This window comes from Poecilia formosa, unplaced genomic scaffold (assembly GCF_000485575.1).
Source record: "Poecilia formosa unplaced genomic scaffold, Poecilia_formosa-5.1.2 Scaffold70, whole genome shotgun sequence".
NCBI classification, from domain to species: domain Eukaryota; kingdom Metazoa; phylum Chordata; class Actinopteri; order Cyprinodontiformes; family Poeciliidae; genus Poecilia; species Poecilia formosa.
The window spans coordinates 2297043-2318807 of NW_006800009.1; the positions used below are offsets into that span (position 1 = coordinate 2297043).

The 21765-nt window shown below is 38.2% G+C and overlaps 1 long non-coding RNA gene across 1 annotated transcript; it reads right to left on the minus strand.

Annotated features, from left to right (window-relative positions):
• Window positions 1–15185: 15185 nt before the first annotated feature.
• Window positions 15186–18570, minus strand: LOC103140386 (uncharacterized). Its single transcript, XR_476494.2, has 3 exons — window positions 17696–18570; window positions 16249–16360; window positions 15186–16103 (listed from the first exon to the last, which is right to left on the minus strand). It is a non-coding gene; the product is annotated as an uncharacterized LOC103140386 (long non-coding RNA).
• Between the last annotated feature and the right edge of the window lie 3195 nt (window positions 18571–21765).

The window sequence follows — 21765 nt, forward strand, 5'->3', positions numbered from 1 at the left end:
AACGATCGGGGTTTTTTTTATTTGTGCCCAGTTGTGTCCTGAGCAACACTCCAAGTCCCTGTGGCAAGACTCAGTGTTCAATCTTCCATCATTTTATTTCTTTATTTTTTTAATGAGTGGTTTATTTTTGGAGACCCGAGTCACTCAGCCATACAGGGTGACTTTAAAGAAAACGATATTTAAAGGTTCTTTGAATAAACAATGTAGAGTAGTTAACATACAAAGCATTTCATTTACAGATGAGATGAGAGACGTTAGCTAGTATCCATGTGTTGCACATATAGATATGTTGTAGATTCTAACATCTTTTCAGGTATTTTTTTTGCAATCCTTCTTGCTGTGAGCGGACACATTTACAGGGCCGGGACTTTAACGTGTTAATTTCGATCAACTACACCGGTTTTAATTTGTTAAAACCTGATGTGCAAGCGATATCCGCAAACAACATGACAAATCTGCTTCTTTTGTCCCACAGGGTGTTAATTTTTGCTTCAAAAAAACGACCTAACGGGACGCTGGGAAAGACTGTTGTTGTGTGCAGTTTGTTTTAAAGGGTTTTAGCCTGCCACAAAAGCAACACAAGAATCAACACAAAACATGTCGCCGCCAGCACAGACATCCCCAACGTCGATGTCGGCCTCCACTGTCCACGATTCTGAAGACGTTCCTAAAACTCTCGAAAACTGAATCAGTACAACAGCACCAATCTGACGGTCACATAACCTCAATATCAGATCAGAAACAATCAACATATTTACTGTTGAGTCTGTTTGTTCAATAATTTAGCAGCAAACAGGGCTTTTGAGTTATAAGTCTTTGTTTTGTCGACATATGATTTTGAATTAAAATGCATTGTTTGTTCTGTACAATGCATTAATTACAAACCTTATAATTAACTCAATTAAAAATCTTAATCAAGTCCCACCACTAGTCATTTATATTAGGAGCAGAAATAATGTAGGAAAGAGCTGTGTAACAGTTATTACTTTTTCCCCTGAGCTCTTTATATTAGTTAGCTGCACAGTTAGCATGGTTAGCAGTAATAAAGCTGAAGTCTAAAATGCCGAGAGAAAGGAGTCACTCTCATTAGCAATGAAATTTATAAAAGGCTGCCATCATGGCAAAGGTTGAAAGTTCAAAAATATAAAACGGAGCTGGAATGGTTTTGGATCAAATGAGTGTCTCCTTAACCTTTGTAAAACACTGCAAAAGCACATCGTTCTGGATCAATTAGGCATATGCTTACAGAGACTGTAACTGTTCAGTGTTCACCGTATAAACATGAATACTTCTGGAAAAGACTTTGTGAATGTAAAAACGAGAACCTGAAGTCTTCCTCAGGGTTATTCACTAAAACATGTGGAGAGGGAGAGGGAGAGAGAGAGGGAGAGAGAGCAATGGTTATAATTACTCTCTCTCTCGTGCTTCTTCTACTTAAGCCAAGCAACATTCGAGATTTTGCAAGCGGCACAGCTCAATAACGTCACTCGCGTGCATACGAGTTATTAATAAGAGGATGCTTTCGCACACTCTGCTTTTTTTTTTTTTTTTGGCTGACGCTGCAGCCACACGATGTATCATTCCAAGCAATGCTGTCCAAATTAAAAGCATGGAAAAAAGCCCGAGGTTTATGAGTTCTGTAGCGGTCGGGGCCCTGAGGATCACATCCAACATGCAGCTGCAGATGAAATGTGTGATTCGAAAGGAAGGAGATGACATCCCTATTATTTCCTGAGTCATCAACTATCCACTCCAATACCTTCTGTCTGTCTTTCATCTCTCACTTCACTCTCACTGTCTGTTTTGCGACATAACTCCGTATTTTATTATTTCGAGCAATAAATAGTTTGGAAACACGGGAGGATATAGCATGATAACCCAGATATTATTTGTATTGAACTGAGAGGCAAAATCAAAACTACTTTCTGCACTTTATTTTTTTTAAGTTACCAACAAAGGTTCACACAAATGGACAAAAGGCTTTGATCTGTTCACATTTGTGCACAAACAGCAGGATTTCTCTGAGTATTTCGTACAAGTGAGATGAAGTGTAGGTGGATTCTCTTGGCAAGGTGCAAACTGCACAAGCTGAGGCAGAAGGATAAAGGTGAAAGGAGAAAAAAGTAGGGTGGAGAATATAAATAGCGTCATCTATAAAAAAAAAAAAATAATAATGTCACAAAAATGTTCGCCGAATGACCTTTAGAGAGACGATGCCGTTTTAAAGTAGACTTCTTGTCATAAGGGCAGAGCAACATTAATTACCTTACATCTATATTTAACACTGAATTTTGGAGGATGTTTAAAGGAGGAGATCTGTGCAAATTATGGACATTTGAAGCATAACATCATCCTCAGTTTCAATTTAAAAAAAAAAAAAGACTCCAACGCTCCTTTTCAACACCTCCTTCATCAGACGCTCTGTGATTGATGTTGACCAGAAGGTGACAGAGAATAGCATCCTGGGTGAGTTCATTATTCTGCCAACCTCCCAAAGAATGAAAGCAAATGCAGCTGTCTAGCCTCCCCATAACCTGATCTGATGCCACCCTGGGAAACTGCCTATGTGGCCCATATCGACACCGACTGGTCACACTGCAAAAAATCCCATTTCAAAAACAAGAAAAAAAGTACAAAACTAGGGTAGAATTTCCTAAAAAAAAAAAAAATTATCTTGTCAAGATTTTTCGAAAAAACAAACAAAAAAAATCTAACCAAGATGAACCTACAAATATCTTAAAATTTTGTGTATTTTTACTTAAAACAAGCCAATTTTACTTGTAGAAGTATGATATATTATCTTATTTTAAGAAAAAATATTCTCAAGTAAAGAAAATGTTACTTGACATTGAATTTCTTGAAACTAGTGTCTAAAACTAGTTGACTTTTTATTGTTACAGAGCGCTACAGATGAGCCAAGGTGTTTTTAGCCCAGATCTGAACGAGCACCGACTGCACACAGAGAATTTACACGCTTTCAACTTTTTTCACATTTTATCATGTTCCAAACTTAAACTTGAATATATTTTACACATCAAATCAGTCTCTGAGTGATGAATAATTATGTACAGGTACGTCATTGAAAAAAAAAAGACAGAATATTGTATGTCAAACATATATTTCCTGTAAATGTGATTATTTTTGGCTTACAGGAAATGACCGGCTAAAATTAGCCCTACATCAAAGTATATACATTTTATGCAATTAAAGTAACTTTAGAAAATCAACTTACTGACAAACTGTATCTGATGATTAAAGACCAAACATCTTAGTGTTTTAGCATCCCTCACTCGTAGGAAGATGAGGAGTGAAATGCTTTTGTTCATCAAAAATGTTTCATTGAATGTACAGCGTGCCCTGGGCAATGAAAACCAATTAGAGAGGCAATTATTTTACTTAAAAACTGCTCAGATTTATTTTAAGATGAATTAAGTTGAGACGTTAAAGGGAAAGTCATTATCGAGTTGTAAGTGCCCACCCAAAAAAAAAAAAAAAAAGTCAATGCTTTTTGTTTTAATTTTCACATTTTTGCAGCTCTGAGTTGAACTTCCTAACAAATTAGAATCTGTTCATTGAGACTTTTTGGGTAAACAGAGTTTTTCAGATGGGATGTGGACATAGAGGCATGTAGACATGTTTGCAAATTGTTTTTCACTAAATGAGGTGAAAAGTGTAAAGCCACATTTAATGCTTCTTACTTCCATTTTAGTCTTTGACAACTTGAAACATAAAGTACTTTCAGATATTGTAGCATTGACCCCCATTATAAAGCTATATAATAACATGCTCTGATCAAGATTGCCTTACATCAGCTTAGAGCAGCAGGGATAAGTGGAGTCAGTCTTATTTTCAGATTTATTAATAACTCTTAGAACGTGTGAATGGAGCGGTTCCACATTTCAGCCCGAGATGTTCAAGTGATCATTAGGCATGGAAGATGGAAAACACAGGAGAACATAAGAAAGTTTATTTCTTTTGATAACGACGGTATATTTAGCGACAAAAACAAAGCTACGAAACTAAACAGTGCTTTTGTATCTATCTGCACACAGTGTGATTTACTGTTAATTAACCTCTCAGAGAAAAGTCATAAAAAAGTAAGAAAAGTTTAACAGTACCTCCACTGCCTGCACAGACTGCATTTACTCCGAGTTGCATTACATCCATGAAGTATAATGTCATTCTAATATCTTTTTTTTTCCAACATGGGTAACTCCACTACAACCACAAAGAGAAATCAACCACACAACAAGAAGTCTCTCATCTATGAGGAACAAAGCTGATTCAAACATGAAAGCCTAAGATGAACAAAACCTATGTCCTCAATGATGCGTCACATAATACCAGGCACTACACTTCGCTTTTGAACGCAACAGATCTGTGCTGTGCATCAAACAGATGGTGCAGGCATGAGCCAGTATGAGAAACTTACGGTAAAAAATATCCACTTTCCCTGTATGTTGAAATGTATTTTTGCATAAAAAGTGAGACCTTGAACGTCCAACAGGTTCTAACAGCTTTTAGTCCATGTATTTATCTTGCCACATTGTTCCGACTTTAACCTTTCTCCTGAACAAAGCCAATGTCAAAGCCATCCACTGTCAAACAGATTGCACGACTGGCCCAAACCTTATCTGTTTACAGCTGCCTTTCTCTCGATAAAGCCATCTATAGGGTTAACTCTGTATGCTGTTTACAAAAATACAAGGTATTCCCTTATAAGTGCTAATTTGAAATATTTCTGATGCATCTGCTTTGTTGTGCTCGCGGCAGACGGCTGCTCGCAAAAAGCTTTTTTTTTTCTGCCAAAGGTTTCCTCCTGCTAAAAGAAGGCTGTTATTTTCTACTGTCGCCACGTGCTTGCTCAGAATGAGGGATTGCTGTAAAGTCAAGGCCTCTGTCCAATGTTGTCACTCTGATGAAAACTCCAAAACATGCCTTGGCCTCTCATGGAAATAACTTTAGAAGAATAAGCCTTTCATGGCTACTTGAGCAGACTGCTGTGTAAATATACTGCAGCGTCTTAAGGATAATAAATAATTTCAAGCCAATGCCTCTTGGGTTCTTGAGCCTTTCGGCGGCTGCTTTTCTCTTCCCTCACCTCCTCAACAAGAAAAGCAATGCCAGTGCTTCCATCTGACACCATGACATGATGCATCCTAAATTCAAGTCTGCAGATGGACAAATTAACAACTTCCTGGAAGTCGCCTGAGGCTCTCGGCAACCTTTGCCAAATTTTGGAGCAGTGTATGCATGTTTGCCCAGCTTTTCTGCCTTGCTGTGAGAGTATCAAAACACTAAATCTCAACAACCCGAGTCTCTCATATACAGACCAGCGAGAGCAGAGGAAACATAATGCATCAACCATCAAACTTCGTCTTCAACAACACGTTGACTGGGATTCTTGTTCAATAGGATGACAGAGTAGTCGCTTTCTTTGGCTGGCTGACAGCAGCGATTTTGTTGAACTCTTGCGTTGCATTTCCTGCTTGGTCCTCTTCGTGTCAGGCAGGCGCCCCATCTGCTGTCTCTCATCCATCTCAGAGCGTCTGCTCCTGTGTGAAGGGGAAACCTGTGAGAGAAGCAGAGGCATCAGAGACGTGGCATAAATTTATAGGTTGAAAGGCTCAGCAGACAATGTCTGTCTCCAAACACCTCGGCCAGATGGCCAGTGTCTGCCAGGGAGAGGGCCAGTCCCTCGCGTTCAAACATGTCACTTTAGCAGAGAGAAGTTTCATGATTAGTGTTTTTTTTGTTTTTTTTTATTAGATGAACAAATTTATTTGTGGAACTTGATTTGTGGCCAAAAACATGTTCAGAATAGTAATTAAATATTTAAGAGTTTATTTGTCCAAAGTTGGACTGTTGGCTTACTTTGTTTTAAAGAAAGTTGCTTTCGGATGGGTAGCAATTATCCCATTGGAGTCTTGCATAGGTTTATACAAACATTAATAGGCTATAATGTGGTGATTAAACAACTAAATCTTGAAAGTGTGATCAGTTGGTGGTGGGGCAATACTTCTTGGTGGCTCTCTGGATCTGTCTTACTGAATCTTTGGACTGAGCTCACCGGGAAGCCAAACTTCTAGGGAGGAGGCATCATTGAGCACTCATTAGTTAGTTTTGTTTAAATGGGACAGTGATAAACATACAATATTGTCATAAATACTAGATTTAGCAAAATGCTAATTTCCCATAAGCCGACACAAGATACAAACATTCATGCATTTACATTCACAAAAATAACAAATAAAAACTCTATAGAAAGTCAGAAAACTGGCTTGGATTAAAACATTTACCAATCAGAGCTGGAGTTGGTGTGAAACGAGAGACACGTCAGGTTAGAGAGCAAGAAAAAAAGCTTTTCTTTTTTTCAAAACCACATTGTTAAAGCCAAAGAGAAAACCAAAATATCAATTCACTCTTGACATAATGCAGGACATAGGTCGTTTTTACCTTTTTATGTCATGGAAATAAATATTGGATCATATTCATGTTCTAACAAATGCATCATTTTTTTTCACACAGTGGTTATTTCTTAAAGTAACAACCTGTCACAGTTTAGTCAAGGTTGTTCAATTAAATCAAATGATTTAATCAATCAAGTGTTTTAATTATTAAAATTAAACAATTTCAGAATTTAATTAAAATTTTCTAGGTAAGCGAATTTATATAAACTTTGACGACTTTTTAATACGTACATTTTGATTTTACCCTTTATAAAAAGCAGCAGGTTCAATAAGGAGCGAGATCACTGCTACTGCAGGACACCACCTGCAACAAAAGAGCTTGATTTCTCTATTGTGACTTATTTTACCCTGCTGCACTTCATTCCACAAAAGACACAATACCAATGGTAAAAATGAACCAAAAAGAGTCTAAGCTTGTCAGAGACACGATATAAACTAAGCCAAACTCAGAAGTACTGGGAGAATATGCAAACCAAAAAGGACAAAGAGAAGCACGCCATGTGTGTTTCTGAGAACCATATGCAGGTTTGTTGTCTGACCCTTTCTTGGCAGGTTCTGCTTGCAACACAACTGCCGTGGAGTCCAAACTAAGTCCATGTTTGATAGTTTCTACCCAAGACTGGCTTCCTTTTCTGAGGGAGACGTAACGGTCTGTCAGCCCCTAAGATCCACAGACAGATGGAGACTCATCTCTCCTCCTCCTCCTCCTCCTCTCCTTCTCTCTCTTCTCCCAGGCAGAGCCGTTCATCCTGCCCCAGGGAACATATGTGCTGCTTCGAGGGGGAAAGAGCAAATTTTTGCACGTGGGCCAACTTTGAGTCCTGGCATGCTTCCCAAGTGGCTTATTTATTGTTCTGTTGAACCGTTTGTCTCGACGGACACATAGGCTCGGATTCACTGCCCTACATACATAACTCGGGGCACACAAGGACACACACGCTGCTACATTAAACCGACAGGCCACAAAAGGCAGAAAGCAATTAACGGTTAAGTTACTGTCTATCAGTATTTGAGGCCTCTCTTTTCAATCCATGCGAACATGGTGCAAGTTGTTAGCCTTATTAGATTGGTGCTGAAAGCTAATTACTTAATGATATCAGTGTTTGCATTAAAAAAAAAAAAAAATCGTTTGAGCTATGCGTGCCAAAAAAGCAGATGTATGGAAGACTCTTGAAACCCCTAGAACAGTTTCTTCAGATTTAGATCTACTTAATGGACAGTATTGCAGTGGCATACAAGAAATTACAGCTTACAGTTACAGTTATGATTAAGTCATATTTGTTTAGAAATTTTCAAATGCAAAATTGTTGTTAATTGTTGTGTTGGGTTGCTTCTCAACAAAACCACAGCAACTGTTGACTTTGGCTTGACTTAAATTTTAATGGCAAAAGTTGGTTGGGATGCTTTTTGTTTGTCGGCCATATTGGATTTAACAAAACTAATAATTTCTTGCATTTGCAGTTGATTGCCAGTAGTTGATAGTGTATTTTGTGATGCATTAGTGTCCACTTCAGTGATCTCTGTGCATTTATACCATAAAAATCCACAAGAAGCACAAGAAAATGGCTTTTAGACAGCTGTCCACTGTAGTGACCACTATGCATGAAAGAGTTAATTTACTCTTGTAAGGTTTATAAGAGCATTCAGAGGCAAATTGTTCATATATGTTCACTTTCAGTCTAAGACTCTCAGTCTAAACTGAGATACTTTACAGATATAACAGGACTTGATGTTTCAAAGCAAAGGTTTAATTTCTTTACATTTGGAAAATGGACCATATAGGAATTTTGACAGCAGCTCAGCGCTCACTTAGGTAAGTTTAAGGTTTTAGATTGGAGGAAATGGTGGCAAATGTCTGGCCCACGAGTTATTTTAGAGAGCTTTGTTTTGGTTAATAACTCTCCAAGAAAGAGACTTTATTCCAATATTCCAACATTTTCTTAGTAAGTCAGCAATTGCTTAAGCTAAAGAAGTACATTTATGGTGAACAATAATTCAATTAAACATTTACAATGGAAAAGCTCACCGAATGGGAATAAGCTTATAGTTTTATGATTTAAATTAATTATGGTTTAAATTTTTATCACGGTGTGCAGTGGATGAATAAAGGCAAACTTCTTGTGTACTTATGAGATCTATAATGCAGACTGTCAGGGGAAGGCCTGTGTTTGAGCGCAGATCACACAAGTCATCACGGTTCATGACCGAGTGCGATTCTAAAAGGCACCAAAGAAAATTACCACACAGCAAATTAACTCGGCAGACTGTGATTAAAAATATATATATATATATATATTTATTTTTTTCTTTTTTGTGAAACTAATTTGCACTTACTGTAGCATAAAATTAGGGCTGGGTTGGAACAGTTCGTTCAATTTTCAGAGGACCATCAGGACTTTTGAAAATTTAATGAGGATCCAAATAGCCTCTTTCTCTGCCTCTGAACACTTCATGTAGTTGTGACAATCCAATGTCGTGCTTGTCCACTAAAGACCAAAGATTAAAGATAAAACACAATAGATCCTGATGGAGGGTTCTAGAAAAGGCTTGCTGTATTTATAGTAGCTTGTTGGAGGCCTGGTTACCTGCCAACACTGAGATTCCTCTGGAGACACGAAGACCGTCAGTGGTGAGAAGAAGAAGAAGAAGAACAGACGACTGGTTTATCGTTTTGTTGATTACTGTGTGGCGAAAACACCTCATGTTGGTAATGAACAAAAAAATGGAAGATAACCTTTAGAAGAATAGTCTCTATTTTTGTCTTTCATTGGAAGGTGAAGATATTAAATTACTGTAAATACTGGATCTTCACATTGACTGGCAGATGGACTAAAAATCACCTCTGGCATCAAACGATAGCATATGCAGGTTTGTGTCCTAAAGTAATGGGCCTGATCTTCAAAAGATTTTGCACGAACAAAAACAAGTGCAAACTTGACAGCACCTTCTCTGCTTTTATGGATATGCCAAACATTGGCTGATCATCAGGAAGTACAAAATAATGGGAGAGGACAAGCAAATGTAATGGCTTACCACACACGATGAGATTTAATAAACCTAAATTGCAAAGGTATTTACCACCTTTGAAAAAAGCAGGTGCAAACTATCACTCAAAAATATTTGACATGATTTTTGCATATACGATAAAAAAAAAAAATGTAACGATTAATTTTGACAAATTGTCAGAAGCGCAAAAAGCCAGCGATGTGTAATGGAATTTTTTTTTTTATTAAACTTCTTCTTTTTAAGGAACTTTGTTGCAAATTTTGTTCAAAGAATGACCTTTTAACTCTTGATTACAACCACGAGAAGGGAGGTAATGTGACCCATCATCCAAAGTTGTTAGGAAAATCAAATAACTGGATCCTGCGGTTCACTCACTTTATCCTGCTCAGATGGCATTTGAGGAGAGAAGAGCAAAAATCCATATAATCTTAATGAATATGCATGTAATCAGGCGTGGAAATGCCCCCTGGTAAAGTCATTACAGTGAAAGTTTTTTTTTTAGAAGTAAAAATAATAATAAAAAAAGAATCGTGGCTTTCAGTTTGTGTGATCCATCCATGAGTCTGGCACTTAGTGTATGTGCTGTGTGCCTTTCCCTCTTGTGGCTGACACAAAGATTGGCCTATTTGAAGTGAAGAAAGTGGATCTTTATGAGTTCCTCATGATATGACAGGGAGACATCAGGGTGACGGGTGTTCTAACCCATTCTCCTCATGGTCATTGTGTGGAAGAGAAATGCTGAGGGATGACAGCGAAGAGAGCAAGCGGTATATAATCATCTTTTACCTCTGCGTGGCCTCAATCGAGCAGAGCGGCCCTTTTCTTGTCCTCTCCAGTCATTCGAAGTCTGTTTGCAGTGACAGAGGGAGAAGGCTTAGCTCACTTGTTGGGGAGAGCCAGCCAGCTAAGCTTGTGTGTGCCGTCTGTAGGTAGGAACGAGGAATGAAACATTACTAACACAAGAACTAACACAGCTTTGTGTTTAATTTACAGTTTTAAAAAGCTTTGATTTCAGCCCATTTTGGATTTACGCTTTAGAGCTGCAATTAATAGCATCCAAATACTTTTTCTAGCTTTTGCTTTCAGGGTGACGTCACACTGTGTGTGAAAGTGGAGCGGCTGTAAAATACAGTTCTGGTGCCAACCTAAATTAAGGGCAAGTTAATTATGGAGGTATTTTTAAACTTCTTAATCATTTTATATGCCTGATTAGCCTGTTCAGTGGTGCTGGTTGGAAACATTTTGGAATACACATGAAAATCTTAACTCTGAATTTTTCTTCAAAAAGTGTCTAATACTAAATCCAGCACTCAAAATGCTGGATTTAGTATTCAAAATACTAAAGCAACTTCAGTTTATTTTATTTTTTTTAAAGAAGCATTGCTCCTTATGTGGAAACAGCAGCGTCTGTTAAAAAAATAAATAAATAAAGTCATAAACCTCGGCGCATGTGTGCTATGACCACATTTGAAACGTTAATAATAAGCAAAATAACTTCCACATTGAAAGTGTTGTAAGTGCAATCTGACAGCGTTACAGTTCGCCCTGTTCACCGACCAGAAAACTATCATTTCTGAGTTTCTCTTCACGGAACAATAAAGCTAGAAATGATCTGATGTAATTCAAAAGCAGATTTCCTCATATCTCAACATATGACTATAATAAAAAAAGAACACATTTCCTCTGAAATGTCTCTTCCCAGAAATAAAATGCAGAAGCTGCAATGATTGTTTTTTTTTTCTTCTTCTTCTTTTTTTTAGTTTGCTTTGAAACAGCTGAATACACTCCAACCAGTTAAAATGACAACATCCCTTTCCCAAAAAGGATAAATTGTCATTTATCATATTTTTTTACTTGGGCTGACTAAATTATATTTTGTAAGATAGTCATATTCTGCCCTGATTATGGCTAAGAATTTATTTTATTTTATTTTATTTTATTTTATTTTATTTTGCCAAGACCAACCAAAACTTCATTCTTGCTATGTTTTTGCATTTGCTTGTCTTTTTGTTTTGAAGCTTGTCGTTGTACGGTCAGGTTGGTTCTGCTTCCTGCCTTTGTTTTGCTTCTCAGCTGTGTTAATAAATCCACACTGCTTTTATCGCCAGCATCCCTTGCTGTGTTGTAAACTGCCTGAACGATGGATTTCTGAGGTTCTCTTTTCTTCAAAGAGTTAATTTTTGTGTCACCTGTCAGCATTAAACTTTTGGATTCTTGTGTCCCAACCCAAAATTCAGCAAGTTAAGGCTGACAGGATATTACTAAAAAGAAAATCGATTTAAAGCAAATACATCAGTTTTTTTCCCCACTTCCTTAAAAAGGCAAAATCACATCACATTTTGTTTTTTCCCTCCCTAATGTAACTTTTAGTACATACTTTAATCTTCCTTTCACTACATTAAAAAACAGATAGCTCTCAAATCTTTGTGTTATCTGATAGATTTACTGTTTATGAATACAAACATTTATTATTTTCACGTTATTGTAAAAACAACATTAATAACAAATGGCCGATGCACATTTTCTAAAACGCTGTGTCCATTTCACGCCAGATAATGGGATGCTTCCTTTACAAACTACTTCAGCTAATTTCCCAAAATTCTTGAGGATCATCAAGATGTTTGAAAAAATTTACCTGAGTCAAGAGAGCTGTGCAGTTCTTTTGAGCCGTTGTTCATTTTTAATAGAGCAACCTCTCCTGAGATGGTTCATGTTTTCTCCACTCTTAAACGTGAAAACTCAACTGTATTTTTTCAAGCTGCAATTTATTGATGATCTGAAACCTTTAAGAAATGTGTTGGGAATGGGACACTATTGCTCTACTGCACCGTAGATTATCTAAATTTGCAATGCTGAGTTTTGTTTAGGTTTAGTGGGATAAAATAAATAAGTCTTTAAACAGAATCAGAAAACACATAGTGTGGTTGCGAGTAACCTTGTGGCCACAGGGGGGCAAGTTTCCACCTCAGGCTTGAAGACAGTTTTAAAGTGATGTATGAGTAAGACCAGAGGACCAATGGGAGTAAAGCTGGGAAGGTTTATTTAAAATATGCAAACCAGTTTGTTTTGTTTCAGCTCTCAAAAATACAGCTTTTTCAGATTTCTTTAATGTCTTCCATTTTCACAGCATGAAGATTAGGCGAGTACTTCTTTTCTTTTCTTTCTTTTTTTTTTTAGTCAAGCGATAAGCTGGGAGAACACGAGAAATTGTTTGGGCTGTAAAACAAGCTGGGAATGGCTCTCACTTCATCCAACAAGACACGATCCTCGTAACGTGCCAGACCATCTGGAGCCTTCAAGGACGTTTTGACAAGACAGACAAAGAAATGGCCCCGGTATTGTTGCAATCAGTTGCTGCATGTCAGACCCTATTAGTTAAAATTTGCTCCGTTTCTTTACTCATGGTAGGACTCGTCTTGGAGAGCTCCTTTCCTTTCTGCTGCATTGTGGGTAACATTTGGTTAAAAACAATAAAAATACAACCAGGTGCGTCGGTCAGTCCCCTGCCCTGAGAACTTCAGGTCTGGATGATCTGCTGCCTCTTCTCTCCTCTGTGACGAAGTTTCTTCCTTCCAAAGTTGATTTTTAATGACACAGTTTGTTACGTGGGTCCACAGGGGGGGTTTAGCGGCTGTGCTTTAACAACACGAGTCTCACTGCTTGTTCCCATCTGAGAAGGCTTCATTAGAGGTAGCGAAAGGGAAAGAAAGCACTCCGAATTCCCATATTTGAGCCAATTCTAACTTTATGTTTCTGTCCATCTGTGTGTCTGGCATTTGTATGGCTTGATTTTCCTTTTCAAGTCGAGAGCCATAAATAATCGAGATATTTTAAAGGGAGGAATATGAAGGACCCACCGATGGCCACTTTGTAAACTGGTACTGCTGCTGACAGTATGTTGAACAGGCCTCTTTTTCCATCAAGACACCCGTTCGTCGTCTTTAACGTTTCACAAGGTCTGAGCGTACAGAGAGGTATTTTAGCCATTCTTCTTTCCGTTCCAAATCATCTAGAGTTTGGGATTCTCTCTTCCACGTTTTTTTTTTATTTTTTCTTCAGTTTTTTCCTGAAGGTTTTCTACTAAACTTAGGCCTGAGGTCTTAAATACAAATAAAAAAGGGTTGATTTTATTTTTAAATCATTTCTGTGCGGGCTTTTTCATCTGTTTTTTTTTTTTTGGATGCACTGCATACATCCAAAACATGCTTATCCATTACCTTATGCCAAACCCACCTGACTTTGGCACATTTTATATTTTCAGAGACAGATTACATTTTTTTTTTGTCTCGCACACAGAAAGCATTTGGTCACAAGACTTTATCATTCTTTGATATAATTCTTGAACAATGAGCTTTTGTGCTGCCGACGTTTTTCGACTTTAAAAATTAAAGCATCATTTTAACTTGCAGGTATAATGACTCAATGGTGGCACCAGTCATATTTTCTTTTTAAGATGAAGAATTTGTATATCTTGAATTAAAGAATGGATTTTTCAGAATGTTCAGATTGAGATTATACCTCTGCCAAAAAAAGCAAATTATAGAAATTTATTTCATACTGCGACAAAGACATCCCTACCTGGATTTCGTTATTGAGCTCACAAACATTGAGTGGTGAAATGTCTTTCATTCTATAGATTAAGACTCGCCCCTGTTGAGGTGATCAATCAAACTTGTAGATAAACTCGTGGCATAGAAAATCTTTGGAAGTTCCTCTGCTCTTCATCAATATTTTTTGACGGGAGGTCAAAAGTTTAATTGATCGCCCTGCCCGGCTTGAGCCAAACAAAGCTTCACACTCAACCGACCCAGCGGGCGTGGAAATAAAAGCAGATGGTGTAAAATTGATGCCAAGTGGGTCTAATTTCTTGCTGGCCCATTTTGTTTTTTGATCACTTGCCATGTACAGAATGTAGATAATATGAACAATGAATACTGCGTGTTTTAGACAACAGCTCTGAATCTCAGAGTCAATCGAGTAGACATAGTGGAACAAAGTGAGATTTTATCACATAGTTATTTCACTTCATTTAGGGTTTTCCAATGAGGGCACTTTTAAATGATCAGTGAAAGATCAATTGTTTTTCCCGCTGCAGATTCGTGTCTCTGTCTCATATGCCCTGCTCCACACTCTGTGGGAAAGGGAAGACTACTTGAAATGCTACCCATTCAATATTTTTGATGCTCAAAATAGTGTTACATTAATAAAGAAAACTCCTCAAAATTAGTGAAACTTCATTGAAATACGTCACATGTTGAATTATCAATGAGTTGTTTAAAAAAAAAAAAAAAAGCATGCTAACGCTAACCCAGCTCTTCAACCAACTCGTATGCATATTGTTGTCATCAGTATGAGAAACGTGTTACTAACAGAGAAAGCTTAAGCGTCTGGAAATCACTGATGAATGAACTAAATATCTCAAAGTCACAATACTGATGAACAGTGATGTGCTTGTACTGAACTGTGTAGCTCCAAAGTTGTCAAGAAAATACAGTGCATTAAATTTAATGAAGCGTCATATTGAACTTATTGTTTGTAAATGGTTATTTGTACAAAAAGAAAAAAAAATCAGGATGAACAATCACCTGGATATTCCCCAGTTTGTAGTTTTGTTTTGAAGTTATTGTCCAAATATATCCCATGCTGTGAAACAGATGATGTCTTTTAGCAAAAGAATGATAAAGTGAGTCTACCGTATTATTTATTTTTAAACCATCATTTTTTATTTCACCTCCTTCTAGTTTTCTCTGTGGAATGGAGTATAAACAGGTTTTGTCTCGTTCGCTTCCTTCACCAAATATTGAAACATTTAGCTTTCTGGTAACACCTGAACCACAGACAGACCAATATTACAAGAACATTTAGCCAACTAAAGTATTTTTTATGCAATCATAAGCATTTATCATTTTATTTGTTATACCTAATTGTTGTAGTTGCTGAACTTGTCTTGAGTTCAGCAATGATTTTAATTGCACACCGTCATTTATCTTACTCCATTTTACCTTACAATATCCCTATATTTTACCTTCTGTTGGACGAACCTTTTAGACAAAATTCCTGTAAATTGTTGGCACATTCTCTCTACTCTCCTTCCTATCATTACATTTTGAAGTGTGGCCAAATCAGTAAAACATTCATCCTCCCTCGTCAGTTTAACAGCTACATTAACAGGGTTGACTCCTGCAAATGAACTAGAATTATCATTGTGCTGCAGCTCTCTTGGAGAACATGTCTAATTGCAGACTTGTTTAAGAATTTGATTTTTTTTTTCCCTTATTCTTCTTCTTCCTCTTCTTCTTTTTTTGCCTCTTTGCTGTGGCACCTGGTCAAGAACGTGCTTTCCTCATCTCAAGCATCTTTCTGATAGGATTACCAAACACAAAAGCAGCGGGAGTCCTCTTGACACCGCAGTGAAACTAGGCCTGAGTGAGTAAACAAAGCTAGCCAAATTAGCATGGCATAATCGTATGAATTAGGTGGAAAAACAAACACGCTCTGGTGAACAGATTTCCCAGCAATCAGCTAGCACTGAGCAGCACGACATGTGAAAAAGAGAGCAAAGTCTACATTTTCACGGTCTTGCTTTCACCTCAAAGCAGCTGCTCCACAACCATTTCCCAGCGAAAACTGAAACACAAAGAGAGTGAGCAATTAAATAATAATAATAAATACTAATCATCTGCCTTTTCCTTCCTTTCTGGTTACCCAAGTTTGTTCACCATAATGGAAATTTGTAAAATCCTCTACCTCACACCCCTTGCAAAACACTGACCTTACTCCTTCTGCTCCCCGTAGAGACTGTTCAGACATAACATGGAAAAACATGCAGACATGCTTTCCTGCTACACAGCAGAGGTATGTAAATCCTCTTCTAGATGTCTCTTCTAAAAACAAATATACATAAAGTTGTTTTGCTTCAAAAAATATTTCAGTGACTATAACAGCCTACAAGTGATTATGGCTTATTATATCATCAGCACACTGAGCAATCTTTACCCTCTGATGGGTATTTTGGAATATTAGAAACAGGTTGTGCTACCTGTTTTTAATGACACAGAGAGGAGTTTGAAGTTAAGTGGAGCTGCTAGTAATTATTCTCTATGACAACGTGCACTTCTGTTACCTGCCAAAATGAACACCTGGCTCTTGGCTTGTTGCTATAATAATAATAAAGGAGGGGGCGGGGAAAAGACTGCAGCTGTGCTATAGTTGTATTTAGCAGCTAGATTAATAAAAATCTCCCCCAGGCTGCAATAAAATTGATCAGACAGTTTATTGAATGTTTCTGCATTTTTGAGTTTTGTTTGTACCCATCTGTGTAAAGGTGTTGTTTTTTTCTGTTATTCATAATTTTCCACTTTTCTGTTGAGACAATAATTACACAAAAGATTAATGGGAAAAGTAAATGAATGCTTACCGTAAGCCAGGGGAGAAACTGTCATTATTAAGACATAAAAAAAAAAAAAACCTCCACACAGACGGTTTAAATTAAGCTTCAAGGTCATCGAGGCAGTAAGGTAACAATACGAGCCTCATATTAACCTAGCTTTTTATAGAAATTTGATAAGCTCAGGGATGTTTTAATTTCCAGCTCAAGCCTTTAAAAAAAACTGCAGCTGTTATATTGCTACAGGAACAGAAGCGAGCTTTCCAGCTCCATGTAATTTACAGCTGAGTGAGCATGTCATTTTTATTAAAATTTAATTTGTCTGTTTTATTTACTTTGGCGCCAGAAAGAAGAGAAAGAAGCAAGTTATTGTTTCAGTGCCTGCTCATAAAGCAAACAGACTAAAGGCACACTCATTTTCAATTTTCAAGGTTCCTTGCATGATTAAATATGTTTAAAAATGCTATTTTAAATCAATACTAGAGTGACATTTTGACAGGTAGGTATTGAGTTTATTTATTTATGATAGCCTTTTAAAAAAAAGTCTTTTGCATGACAAAATAAAAATTTGCATCAGGGAGTTTTTTTTTTTAAACTCTTGTTGTTGGCACAAAACATTTTACAAACTACTGTTTTGCCCTTGCAGGGTCATGGACAAAATAATAAAAGAAAATCTACCTTTTCTGGTAAGACAACAATCAAAATCTTCTTGTAATTCCTGAGCATCTTCTTACATGTTTCTGCTGGTATTTTAAAGATTTTTCTTTGGTGATGGAGTTGGTCAGCCTCTTTCTATCATCTCATCTTTAGGTCCCTCCAACTTCCCACTCACCTGAGTGACTCCACTTCATATTCAGGTTTCCTGTCAGACCCTGGGACGTCGAGCGCTCTTTGCAGTTTTGCTTTACTGGGTGATCCAGGAGTCTGCAGCTGCCACCCTCCTACTTTGGTTCAAAGTGCACAAAATGACCACTGGCACCACTAAGGCTTTGAATCTCAACTCCTTGATCCTTTTTCAACCATCTGTTTGTCTTTTTAATGTTTCTGTAGGTGTTTTTTTAATGTGCTCTTGTCTTATACTCTCTGCATCTGTAGTTTTGTCTAAAGCGGCGTTTCTTAACCCCTCTCCTCAGGCCCTAGTGTCCTGCAAGCTTTAGGTGTTTTCCTTCTGCCTCCCACCTGACTTAAATAACTGAGTGATTAGAAAGCTTCTGCAGCATTCGATGGCATGCTGAGCAGGTAATTTAATCCTTTGAATCAGGTGTGCTGGATTAGAGAGGCATCTAGAACATGAAGGACAGAGGGCCCTGAGGACCAGGGTTTAGAAACGCTGATCTGAAGGATGCAAATGGTTTTGCTCACTTATGCAACCAGACGATTTTTGTTTTGTTGTTGTTGTTTTTTTTTTATCTTTTAGCAGATGTTGTTTGTAATATTTGCCACATTAAAGGTGTGAAAAGCTCCGAATTGATTTCAACAGGAGTGTGTACAAATTTTAGGTTGACCGTGTCTGCTACGCTAGAGGACTTTGACTTGCTCGCTATCCGTTCTCAATCAACCTTCCACTTTTCAGTGGAAAATTGTTAGTTGACAACGATTTAACCAAGAAGCTCTCGAATGACGCAACAGGTATTAGATTGCTCACTCCGAAGCCAGCGCTCGCCCTGCTTTCGGTTTAATTCATGTAATTCTGCATCCCAACCCTCCCTCCCCGCACAGGAGGGAAAAGCTGATTGCAGTGCTCTTCCTGTCTTTTCCAATAAGCCCAGCTCTGCCGCTGCCTCTCTCGGTCAAACACATGTGCGGAGTGACTGTCAACCCGCCAAGGCCCATTTACTCCAGCACACGCAGCATCCAAGCTCCCCGGTGCTGTCAGCCTCACAGCCCCTCCCAGCCCTGGCTTACTCTCCACTCACATTCACATTCGGAGGCTTTGAACCTTGAATTGAGCTCACCTCCAGCCTCTGCCCCACAGCACCGTTTCCACTCCCCTCCCGTCCCGTCCCTCCTCCCTATCTCATGACTCCCCCTCCTCCTTCCCTGGGGCTCCTCTAGAGGCGACGCAATAACATACTTTGGAGGAAACCGCTTCCCTCCCCCCAGAGCAGCCCAAACTGCGAGCATATTCCCTCCATCACAACAGCAGTGTAGCAAAACTGCTGTCACGCCGAGTTTGCCATGTTAATGTGGCTGTAAGCAACACTAGCCTGGCCTTAAAATACAGTGATACTGTGTTTCAGGGAAGAGGAGGTGTTCTGGGAGGCAAAAAAATAAAAGCAGGTCTTCTGTGGCAAAGGAGGAAAAGTTTGGGGGGAATTGGGGTATACAGTTAATACACATAAGGGAAGCATTTCCTCTTCTGACTCCTCAGAGGAGAGCAAACTGTGCACGGAGACGCTGATGCAGTTGCTCCACACATTTTGCTAAATCTACCCTTTCAAAGGACTGAGACAAGAGGCTTCAAAGAGCTCGATTGACACCCAGCGAAGCTTTGAACTGCGTCCTTGGACTGCCACGTGGAAAGGCATTCACTCCCTTTAATCACCCACTTACAAACAGCATGTATTAAGACAGACAGATAGTCAACATGTCAACATTGTTAAACCTACACAGCTTTTCTGCTGAGGCGGCTGACAGGAAGAAATATAACAAGGCTCTTGCCATCAAATGGGCACCTACCTCCCGCAGCACTGGCACCGCGTCGACGACGTCTGCAAAGTCACAGAAGCACCAGCAAGCCAATTAGCTTTCACTTTTTCTGGGTCAAAAGTTCTTTTTATGTTCTTTATTCATGGAGAAAGTACAACTATTTGTTGTGCGCCAAATGTGAAACAGAGTAGCAACGAAGCGTTGTTTCTCACTGTAATTTATTAGAAACGTTGCCGTTTTTCACATAGCCATTCCAGTGACTTTATTAAAAACAAACATCTTTAATGTGATTACATTTGTGCAACAGCTTCAAAGTGTTCAAGTTAATGCTTTTTTTTGTTACACAGTGATCAGGTTGATTAAGAGGAAAATAAAAGAAACTACAAAGGCTGGTGTCACCAAGTATATATTTATAACATGATGTAAAGCTCAAAAATATTAATTTTACATAATTTTTCTGTCTTTATAAGACAGATTTTAGATGGCCTCTATCATTGCTACAGTACTCAGACTTTACCTAAAATTTTGTTCTTTAGACAGAGTAAACTGAAGCTGGATTCACACTTTACAATTATGGGCTGTCTTGGCCAAAGTCTTTTGTTGTGAAAGATGATCTCTAGTGGTGAGCTTAAATTGGTGGTCTGCAGCGGTTCAGCTTGATAGATGCACTGACTGCCTTTTTAGAGTTCCCACAACCATAGACAGCCTATGACTAATATCTGGCAGTATCTAATATTTTCTGGGGAAAATCGTGTCCTGACATGTTCCTTTCTATGTCATAGTCTTCTTTCCCTCCTCCCTCTTTTCAGCATCTGTGTCTCACAACAAGTGCATTAACAACCGTCAACAACATTTTACTGCAGCAACAAGTAGTGAAGTCAGGCAACTTCCACGACATGTTCTGTATGATTTTTTTTTCTGATCTGCAGAGTGTGTGCTAGGTTTGAGACTGGGTTTTTGGCAACAAACAAACCAGAGTGGGTTGATGTGAAACAGAGGTTAATTGTGTAGAATGGCCTCATGTCCACTGTTCAGCGTGGTAAGGCCCGGTGATGCTGAGGGTCTGTTTCTTTTCCCAAAGGCCATTGGAATCTTGACATACAGTGTTGACATGATGAACACTTCGGCAACAGCGTTGCAACATTTGGCAACAGCAATGTACTATTTGGCAACAGTGTGTCACTATTTAACAACAGCATCTCATTAATTGTCAACAGCATTGCACTATTCATTGCGTACTGATCTGCCACAGCGTCACAATAATTGGCAGCAGTGTCGCAATATGAATGGTAACAGCTTATCACTATTTGGAACCATGCCTCACTATTTGGCAACAGTGTTTCACTATTTGGCAACAGTGTATCATTATTTGGCAACAACATCTCACCATTTGGCAATAACATCTCAATATTTGGCAACAGGATCTCACTTTGGCAACAGTGTTGAACATTTGACAATAGTGCTGCACCATTTGGCAACAACGCTGCAACATTCTGCAACAGCATCGCACAGCTTGGCAGCAGGAACTTGCTATTTGGTAACAGCGTTTCATTATTTGGCAACAGCATCACACTATTTAGCAACACTGTGTCACTGCTTGGCAACAACGTCTCACTATTTAGCAACAATATCTCAATATTTGGCAATAGAATCTTATTTGGCACCAGCGTCGCAACATTTGGCAAGATCATTGTGCTATTTGGCAACAACATCTCGATACTTGGCAACATTATCTCAGTATTTGGCAACTTTTGGAAAAAGCATTGCACAATTTAGCAACAGCATCACAATAATTGGCAATAGTGTCACAATATGAACCAATAAGTAGTTAACAATATGTTTGACAACTGTCACTATTTGGGACCACGTCACTATTTGGCAACATTATCTCACTATTTGGTAACTGCATGTTCCTATTTGGCAATAGTGTATCACTATTTGGCAAACAACATCTCATTTTTCTGAAACAAAGACTTGTCATATTGAAGCTCTGACATGTTTATCGACAGATATTTACTTTTGAGAGATGAATTTAGGTATTTTTTTAAAAAAGAAACTGACTTCTGTAGGTAATCCATGGTGTATTTCTGTTTGCACAAATTGTTTTGTGAAATGCACTTACTATTTTGCAAATGTCAAGGATGATTTGACAAATGCACCAAAGCAACTGAGAAAAACTGTTAAGATACTTAAAAACGCTACAGATTACCTGCAAAAACCAGTCTCTTGGTCAAAATCCTTAGTTCATATTTC